This window comes from Physeter macrocephalus, chromosome 20 (assembly GCF_002837175.3).
Source record: "Physeter macrocephalus isolate SW-GA chromosome 20, ASM283717v5, whole genome shotgun sequence".
Lineage (NCBI taxonomy): Eukaryota > Metazoa > Chordata > Mammalia > Artiodactyla > Physeteridae > Physeter > Physeter macrocephalus.
In genome coordinates, this window is record NC_041233.1 from 121,997,647 (window position 1) to 122,004,628 (window position 6,982).

Consider the following 6,982-nt stretch of genomic DNA (forward strand, 5'->3'; position numbering starts at 1 on the left):
GACTTAAGGACCAGTAACTTGAGGCCATATGAAAATATAAATTTCTGTTGTAAAGGTAAATAAACGGACAAATAGAAAAGAAAACTATAATTTTGACTTATAACTACACTTTTTATTATTCTAGGATATTTTTTAAACCAAAATAGTAAAATAATTATAAATTTATTGGTATTGTGTGATTGTTTCCCCTAAAATTCATATGCTAAAAATATAACTTCCGAATGTGTTGGTATTATGTTGTAGGGCCTTTTGGGGGGTGCTTAGGTTATGAAGGGAGAACCACCATGAATAGGATTTGTGTGCTTTTATTTTTAAATATGTATTTATTTACTTACTTATTTGTCTGCATTGGCTCTTAGTTGCAGCACGTGGGATCTTTGTTGTGGCGCACAGGCTTCTTATCTACCTGTGGCACAGGGGCTCTGTAGTTGCAGCACACAGGCTCTCTAGTTGTGGCAGACAGGTTCTAGTGTGAGCATACAGGCTCACTAGTTGCTGCACATGGGCTTAGTTGCCCCGTGGCATGTGGGATCTTAGTTCTCTGACCAGGGATCAAACCCGTGTCCCCTGCATTGGAAGACGGATTCTCAACCACTGGCCTACCAGGGAAGTTTCTTGTGTTCTTTAAAAAGAGACCCCAGAGAGCTCTCTAGCCCCTTCCTCCAGGTGATGATATAATGAAAAGTCTATGACTCAGAAAAAGACTTTTTACCGATCCACCTTGATCTCACACTTCAGCATCCAGAACCATGAGAAATAAACATCTGTTTATAAGCTACCCAAGCTGTGGCATTTTGTTATAGTATCCCCAAATAACTAATTCGTACATCTACATTAACAGAAAACAAGGTATAAATATGTGATTTGTGACATTAATAACATGTAATTAATGTGTAATATAATAGGAGATGTAACAGAGATTTTGCATGTGATTAAAATGCTGAAGATCAGAGGTCCCCCATGCCACAACTAAGACCTGGCACAGCCAAATAAATAAATTTTTAAAATGAGTCAATACAATAAATAAGAACACAGGACGTCAGTATGGGAGAGAATGTGGGACAGAAAAGCTATATGACATTACAGAAAACAAATTGGCAATTAAAAGTCATTCCATATCAGTAATTTATATATATATATATATATATATAGCTTAAACTTATCAGTAAAAAAACAAAGATGGATAAGAGAGACATAAAAAGTGTCCAACTATATGTTGTCTACAAGAGACTCAGAAGTAAGGACACTCGTATGCTGAAAGTGAAAATATGGGAAAAGATATTCCATGAGAACACTAAGCAAAAGAGGAGAGGAGTGCTCTGCTGCTTCTGCTGAGGCTGTGGCCCCTACATTGCAGGGAGTAAACGGGGACAGGGGCTGGGGTGCCCTTCCCACCCTCTGCACCCTGAGCCAGGGAAGTCAGAAGAACTTGGTCCCCCTCCCATGTTCCATTCTTCCTCCAATGATAATGGTGTTAATCAGTAAAGACCTGGGTATAGCTGATTCACTTTGTTATAAAGCAGAAACTAACACACCAGTGTAAAGCAATCATACTCCAATAACGTTGTTAAAAATAAATAAAAATAAATAAAGACCTGGGGAAAAGAGATGATCCCCGTGGAGAACGCCTATGTCATAAGTTTATCTGCTGTGGGGTTGGGCTTGAGAGAGGACAGGAGCTACATAATGTGTTCTCTCCCTTCAAATACATCAACTTTTTCTTTCTTGATGCATGCACACACACAAAACCATTATAAAGCCCATCCATATAGAATGCTAATGGGTTGGTCTATGAGCTTGAAAAGAGGGAAATAGAACACTTGAGGTCGGCTGCAGCGATGTGTTTGTGTCTGGGCATGTTCATTACTAGGTGGACAGTTCACAGTATCCATGAGATACTTAAGGGAAAACATATCTCCCAAGTGTTCTGGATTTCATAGATAAATTATCATAGGACAACAGTCTTCAATAAAAATCAGGTAGCTCTCTCACACACCACTCATTAAAGTAACAAATATTTATTGAGAGTCTCCAGGATTGCAGCATGTGAAATTTTCTGCAGACTAAGAGGTGAAATGTATAACATTACCACCTTCACCAAGTTTATAGCTCAGTGGAGGCAATAAAATTTAGTATGACGCATTTTTTCTATTTAAGTATGACTGTGGGTTTAAGGTAATTTTTCTGCATCGTGTCCACAGTGTCCCAGGACTGACGCCCTCCTCTAGCTCAGCACCTAGAACACAGATCTGATTGAGCTAAACTGGTGATGCAACTGCTTCCCAGTGAGGCTGCCTCTCATGGCTGTCTCCTGCTCCTATATCCATGGCCTGCTCAGCATATGGAAGATTCTTAGGTTGCTTCCTCAGTGCGTGGTGTAACTTCCAAGGCCAAGAACTTGCTGAGCACAACCATAACTTCTTAACTTTTGTGAACACCTGGCCTCCAAAAGGCTGAAATGTTTATTGACAATGTACTGAGGACATCATTTCTTATTCATTCTCTTCCCTACTCTCAGTCACAGAGACATGTGGTAAAACAACAGGGAATCAGGCTTATGGTCATGACTTGGCTGGGTCAAGAAGTTCTAGGCCATGTGGGAAGATTCCTCACTTCTCTGAGATTTCTGCTTCAACCACAGGGAGCAGCTGCCCTTAAGGTCTCAACTGAAACCCTATAAATTTCATATGTTGAAGTACAGACCCTTGTACCTAAGAATGTGACTGTATTTAGGAATAGGGCCTTAGGAGAGGTGACTGAGTTAAAATGGGTCATATGGGTCAGCACTAATCCAGACCTGTGCCCCTATAAGAAGAGAAGATTAGGACACATCCATGCACACTCAGGTCATAGAGTTAAGTCCATGCGAGGACGCAGCAAGAATGTGGCCATCTGCAAGCAAGGGAGAGAGGCCTCAGAAGAAAATGAACCTGTAGACACCCTGATCTTGGACTCAAAACCTCCAGAGATGTGAGAAAATACACTAAGCCTCACAGTCTGCAGGATCTTGTTCTGGCAACCCTAGCAAAACGCTAATACAGGTTTATTTCTCGTATATCCTCTTTCTTGCAAATACAAATTATGAAAATAGCACCCAAAAGCACACAGTGTATAAAGTATTTGAAAGGAGGAAAAAGCAGGGGAGCCACCACGGGGGCTGATAACCTACACAGCAGTGATTGCCCTGGTTTTCTTTGTCTCCTACCAAAAGTACAGGAAAATAGAATCACCACGGAAATTTTTGGTAGATATTTTAGGGCAAGTCTCCATAGTAAAACCACCTTGAAATGTAATCAGTTGGTAGAAATAGTAAATGCAATTGAATCTTTGAAGGTTTAAAAAATTCAATTTCTTGAATTTCTAGAGAGGTTATAATACATGTAACATAGTTGAAGGTCCTGAAAATATAAAATACTTGGCATTACACATTGTGCACCCCACCACCTCCCCTCTTTGCCCAGGAGCCGCTGCCCTCCACAGATAGCCATGTATCTGGTATCCCACGCATACTTCCAGAGTGTCTTTATGTGCATACAAGTAAATATGAATATGTATTTCTCCTTGGCACCCTAATTAAAAACAAAAAGTAGAATACTAGGCACGGTGTTCTCTTATATCTTGCTTTTATTCATTTGACAATACCTTGCAAATTATCCTCTATCAAGACATACTTTCCTGCACGAAAGTGGACTGAATGGATGATGCACTATAATGCACTTTGCCAATCCACTTTGGGATGAACGCTGGTATTCAATAATCTGTTTATATTACAAACAATGCAGCAATGCATAACCTTTGCATGCATTATTCTCCTGCTAGCAAACGTTTTCCTTCTGCGGAGACTAGCAATGAGGCTTTGTCTTTCTTTAAACTGCAACCTATCAGATCTATCCAAATGGAGGAAAAACCACTGGAATGGATCTGGATGGCACGGAAGAGAAGGTGCGCCCCCCAACTCCTCTGCACTCGCTGGCTCCACCACAGGTCCCATTTCTCTCTCCGGGTTGTCCCCCGTCCACACGCGAGTTCAGAAGCCATTCCGGGATGAGATTCTCACGGGGAGCCTCTTACAACCACGCACAACCAGTACTGCGCCCAGCCTCGGGCCTCCTCCCGACCATCACCAGACGCCCCAGGCAGCTCGTCATTTCCCATTTGTTAGGTTTCTCCCACCACAAGTCCCAGGCGGGACCGTGGCCGCGCCTGGAGCGCCCTCCTCTCTCGCGCGCCACTGTACGTGTCGTCACCTGCGTTGAGGAGACCTGTGTGTGGCCGACACACAAGCGCTTTGCCGATGAGGCCAACAGAAGAGGGGACGACGGGCGCTCCCGCCTAGACGCACCTCGCCCTGCGAGAATTCCTTCTGCGCCGCCCGTGGGCGCTTCTCGCGGATCTCGGAGAAAGTGGCCGCCTGGGAAGAGCTCCACCACGGCGACAGGACCGGGACGCAACGGATCCCCAAGGCTGCCGGGATGCAGCAACGGGCGGCCTATTGGCCGGGGCGTCGCTTTCCCGTGGGAAGGAGGATGGGGTGGGCGGGGTCCCTGACCCCCCGCCCAGTGCCTCCACGTTTCGCCATCCGGGCCTTAACCAATGCGGAGAGAAAGAAATTTGGGAATCAGGGCAAACGGGATCCAGAGGGAAGGCTGCCGGAAAGTTGGCGCCGTCCACGTTCGTAGGAGATTTTCAGCCATCCCCAGCCTTGACTTGGGAAACGAAAGTACGACCATCAGGACACACGGAGGGCGACGCTGTGCACGGATACCCTCTCCTGACCACGCGGAGCACCACGGGCGTTCCCCGCGGGGAGTGGGCACCAGGGCGTGCGGTCGAACGGCCCAGATCACCACTCAACAACTTCTGGGGAGCGCAGCACCGGCCTCACAATACGCATGTCTGCACGTCCACATCGTTGCGAGAGCACGTAGCGCCCCTGCCCCGAAGACCGGGGACCAAACGCGCCATCCAAAAAGCACGTCAAGACCTCCAAATGCCTCAACGCCAGGGCCCGGGCCGTTCACCACCCCCGGAGTGGGACGCTGGGGGACCGAGATGGTAGAAAATGAACGCCCCTAAAGTGACTCACAAGGAAGGACCATCAAGCCTCAGGCGCAAGGAAGGTCTCGGAAGACCATTACCCTTCAGAACACGGCGGCTGGCCCAGGTCGGGTCGAATCCGTTCGGTCCCCGCGGCTGGAGGGGCACAGGCGGATGCTGGTCGACCCAGCCAGGCAACTCTCACTCTTCACTAGGGAGTGCGGCAACTGCCACAATCTCTTAAAGCTGCAGGCCCAATCTCCAGCGACAACAGGCGGCGCCCACGCCCCGGGGCCACCGGGACAGTCGACACCAGCGTGGCGGCCTCCCGGAACTCTGCTTCGGACACGGAGGCCGAATCTCAGCCCTCGTGAAGACCGCCGAAGCTCCGCAGACAAGGGACGATATAAAAGCGGCCGCCGGGTGGCGCCCGACAACCGGCTCGAACGTTACCGGGCCGGATCCCGGTCGCCCGAACGGCGAGGGTGCAGCGCGGGCCGCCCAAACGACCGAGCTCGTCTCGGGGCGTCCGCCTCGGAGCTAGCTGACGGCTCGGCACGACGCGGCGCGACCCCGGCAACAGACGGGGGACGAGGAGCTGGGAGGATGTTGCCTGGAGGCTGCCGCGGAAGAGACGCTCTCTTCACGCTATTCCTGGGCCGCCGGGCGCTCTAAACAAGGAAACTTCTGCAGGGGGCTGGACTGCGTGAACTGTAAACTGAAACCATGAAAGTACCAATAGAAAACACGGATGACATTTTATTCTGTAATTGCAGAGTGGAGAGAATAGTAAAACATTAAACCCAGGGCCCAAAAGCCATCAAGGAAACGACTGATAACTTGACCACCTAATTCATCTTTACATATTCCACAAGCAAAGTCAAATGACAGGAAGTGGGTGGGTGGGAACATTTGTGCAAATACATGTGTAATAAGAATATTGATATCAGTATTACTTAAGAACAGAACATTTAGAAAACAGCCATTAAGAGGGACCAGGTAAGTAAATTTCAAGTAAATTCAGAGAATACAGTACTATCACTTTCTGCTTTGGTTTATTGATATTTTTTAAAATGATCTAGATCTATAGGTATCGACTTGGAAAAAATGTTGATGACAAACTGTTTAATGAAAATAGCAAGTTTATATATATGTTTTGAAAAAAATAAATGGAAAAGTAAAGGATTGGAATAGGTAAAGCAACTTTGAAAGGCAAGAATAAATTCCTCCTTATAGCCTGGTGTCAAGAGCCAGAAAGATGAGTGTGTCAGAAACAAACATGAGCCACAATTCCTGCTTTTCTGCCCCCTCCTTCTGCAGTCCTGGGACAGGCAGCTGGAATCTCAGCCTCTCAATGTCTCTCCTCCACCCACACCCAGAGCCACCTACAGGCAAGGAGAACTTTCACTTTGCACGCCTGGGCTCCCTATGTCCTCAGTATGTTTCCTCATATCAGGAGCCCCAAGCAATTCACTTGGTTTGCCCAATCGTCCATGCCGAGGCTTTCGGGCCCCAACCTACACCTGTGCAGCCTTTCTCCACAAAAGCTTTGAGCTGATATCCCAAGGGAAGAACATTCCCCTTGCATAGCAGGTATGAGCCAAGGGGACAACTGGAAGTTCGCGCCTCGATCCATCATACAAACTTTGTGTGCACTCAACTCCCAAAGACACAAGAGCGACAGAGGGTCCACTGTATTGTGAGTGCAACATGGCCATTGCTTTCTTGAAACACCAAGGCTCAATCAGCAAGTCCAGCTGTGGCACGAAGAAAAAAGAAACACACATGCACACACACATATTGGCAGGTAAACCGTACCCCTGCCAGGTCTAAGAGTGGTGGGAGCAGAAAAGAGATCACTGTTGCCACTTCTTGGGTCCCCTGCGCTGACAAATTCTGGTTGCTGTATTGATGTCACTGGCGGGGAGTGAGGGCTTGGTGCTCC

The 6,982-nt window shown here is 47.2% G+C and overlaps 1 protein-coding gene across 4 annotated transcripts in view; it reads left to right on the forward strand.

The window, feature by feature from the left end:
* LOC112062620 (uncharacterized) overlaps positions 1 to 6,982 on the forward strand; it is a 36,546-nt gene that overhangs the window by 21,192 nt on the left and 8,372 nt on the right. Inside the window, exon 3 of one of the 4 annotated variants that reach the window (XR_008616195.1) lies at positions 3,886 to 4,049. The exons of the other annotated variants lie outside the window; for them this stretch is intronic. The gene's annotated coding sequence lies outside the window, so the exon portion shown is untranslated. Of the gene's footprint in view, positions 1 to 3,885; positions 4,050 to 6,982 lie in introns of those variants that run through there. 4 annotated transcript variants of the gene reach the window in all.